Source organism: Arvicanthis niloticus, chromosome 24, assembly GCF_011762505.2.
Source record: "Arvicanthis niloticus isolate mArvNil1 chromosome 24, mArvNil1.pat.X, whole genome shotgun sequence".
In the NCBI taxonomy this organism is placed as follows: Eukaryota; Metazoa; Chordata; class Mammalia; order Rodentia; family Muridae; genus Arvicanthis; species Arvicanthis niloticus.
Window position 1 is genome coordinate 16,839,290 of NC_133432.1, and position 3,325 is coordinate 16,842,614.

The following is a 3,325-nucleotide window of genomic DNA, read 5'->3' on the forward strand; positions in this document are numbered from 1 at the left end:
GATCAATCATAAGAAACACACACAGGCTGAGGGTTCTGATGGAGGCATCCATCCACTGCTCATAAAGAGTTTTGTAACATCTGCCGGGAGGTGGGCTCCACAGGGGCACATCTGTGTGCCATCATGCAAACACGTAGTGCCATTTCAAGGTGAAGAATACTGAATTGTTTTATCATCGAGATTTTAATCTACCTTTGCATTTTCCTTGTGCCTCTTTTTAATGCTTCTATCAAGACATCATATATTCACTCTGAGCAAATAGCCAGGCCCTGTGGAAAAAGCATCTCCTGATTGCCTACAGATGGCCTGATTCACAAATAGAATTTCAGCACTGAATGTCATATGTTTCGAACGTTGGAACAGTTTCAATAAGGAGAGAAATCCTTGTAAGAAATATTGTATCCATATGGCTAGATAGTAAACCTGTGTGGGAATGGAGCTTTATGTGTTTCCAATGATGTCCTAGTGTACCGTCATGTGGTTTAAGATCCTAAATGCAGAAAGAAGTCTAACAGGTAAAAAGAAAAAAGAAAAAAAACAAAAAAACAAAAAACAAAAGTAAAAAAGGTGAAAAGTAAAAAACAAAACAAAACAACCCCCAAAATACCCCCTCTCCATCTACCTCTCTACCACTACTTATATCTCTATACAATATGTTTTATTATATTTATATATTTATTATAGTTATTTATATATGTTTTAAGTATATTTGTAAAATTATACACACAAAACATATAAACCTATAGTTCCAAAAAGCAATCACATATTATTAACAATATACAGAGTACAAATTGCTGGGTCGATTGTATAATAATAAAAACACATTTTGGAGACATTGTCATATTACCTAGACTTGGCTAGCCTGTGCTTACCCTTTGTAGGCCAGGTTGGCCTACTCAAAGAGATCCACGTGCCTCTGCCTTTGTCTTCAGAGTGCTGAGATCAAAGGCATGTGCTGCTGTCTTGCCTAGCAGTACAAACTTCTTATGTGGATCTTTTGGACTATGCCTCAGAAGGGTAGCTTTTAACTCAGCTGTCCGATAGCTTTGAGAGGAGAGCCCAGAGAGGCTGCCTTCGAGACCTGACAGGGCCATCACATCTGGAACCTCAAAGCAGCTGTGATTTGCCTACACGAGGTAACCCAGTCAAGATTCCAGCATGGAAGGTGGGTAGCGCTACTGGGTCTCCACCCTTAGCTGAAGTGCTACTGGCAGTTGGCAGCTGCTCCTGAAGGAAGAGAGGATTTTCCTCAGTTGTGCTCCAGAGGATGACCTCGTACCCATGTGAATATGGCTGCATTAACTGGACTGCTGTGGGTTCTGAAAAATGAGAAGGAGGAGGAGGGCGAAGAGGAAGAGAAGGAAAAGGAGGGGAAGGAGGGGAAGGAGGGGAAGGAGGGGAAGGAGGGGAAGGAGGGGAAGGAGGGAAACTTGGTGGGGATCTGGGAACAATTGGGGAGAAGGAAAGAGAGGATAAATATGATCAAAACCAATTGTATACATGTATAAAATTCTCAAGGAGTAAATAAAAGGCATAATTTTGAAGATGAAACACTAATAACAACAGAAATTAGCCCTAAGATTTGACTCACCCACTTAACATATTCATGCTCAAACATGAGCATGAATTCACTCAGTTGCTTTCAACAATTAAAACAGGGAACAGAGGAGAGGCAAAATAACTTCTGAGTGGGGGTGAATCCAGGCTGAGGCTGCTAACTGGGAGCCTGAAGGAAGAGGTGAGGCACCTTCTCTCTGGCCAAGTCGCTGATTAAAATAAAGCACAGTGCCTTGTCAGTACAGAGAAATAAGCTTTCAAAATGAACTCTGGAGTGGAGATTTGGATTGCCTTGAAAGGCCAGAACATCCATCAGCAATGTGTTTAACGAGGCACAAATGAGCTGTAGGTGAACACAGACTGACCTCCTCAGAAAGTCTCCCTCCTGGCTGTATACCCAGCACTCCTTTATGACAGAAACACAAACATTCCCTTTACCAGTCTGGCTCCTGTAAGCATCAGAGATAATGGTTCTAGCTTTTCCCTTTTGTTTTCGTGTGTGTGTGTGTGTGTGTGTGTGTGTGTGTGTGTGTGTTGTGTATTGCACACATGTGAATGTGAATATGTGTGAACCCATGAAAGTACATGCAGGATCCACGCAAGACTTTGGATATCTTTCTTGTATTGCTCTCTGTCTTAACTGCCCTTAGACATGGAACTTCCTTCTACCAGAAGCTCAGGTTCTGCTAGCCTGGCTAACAGCAGGATCTGCCTGTCTGACTATCTTCATTCCCCCAGTACTGGAGTTATGGGCATCTATCTGCAATCATGCCAGGCTTTTTATATAGGATCTAAGGGCATGAACAGAAATCCTCATGTTGGCAGGGCACGTGTTTTTACACTCTGGGCCTTCTTTCCTGTTCATGTTACTGGTATTGAGTTATACAATACCAAGTTTATGTACAGAAAGTAGTGTGTTAGGGTTCTATAGAGGACTGAATCAGAAGGACATAGGAAAACATGTATATATACAGATATTTATTTGTATGTCATTCTGAGATACACACACATATATTTCTCATATATATGAGTTATTGGCGAGGCTTATGAGTTAGGAAGATGGATAGCCCAGAAACGGCCATCTGCACACTGGAGAGGCAGAGAGCCAGGCTCCCGATCCAGAGAGTGATATATCTCACAAGTGCTACACCAGGGCTGAAAGCCTAGAAAAATGTCTGGACAACTGCAGACATAGAGTTGAAGATGCTGTAGTCTAATGCTCAATACAAGGCAAAGGGCTTGCAGGCACATGAGGCATCTCCTGCCAGCTTTTCACTGTGGCAGCCACACCCTAGAAGACGCTGGCCAATTCAACGCGCATGTCTCCTCTGCTCACTACCCCATATGTCCATCTTCTCAGAACACAACCCTCACAGACTACTTGGTTGTGTGAGCCAACAGTAAGCCATACTGCCCAGATATTTACCAAAAGACACAGAGATGTCCGATGTGAAAAAAAAAAAAAAAAACCAACAATTGTGACATGATGAATTTTTGGCCTTAACCTAGCTAATTTAATCTAAAATCTTACGGAAGGGTACTCAGCTGGAGTCATAGACTAGAGGGGAGATGGGAAGGGCAGAGACTTAGGGCAGAGAAGGGTATTCTAGAGAATCAAAAGCATAGATAAGCAAAGAAAGAAAACAGAAACTGCCAGCTATGCTAAAATTCAGAGGTAACCTCTATTAAGGTTTTGGTGCCATATGCCCGTCTCTCTGGCCTGCCACCAGCTGTCATGGCCTCACAGGACTGAGCAGCTGCAAGTGGC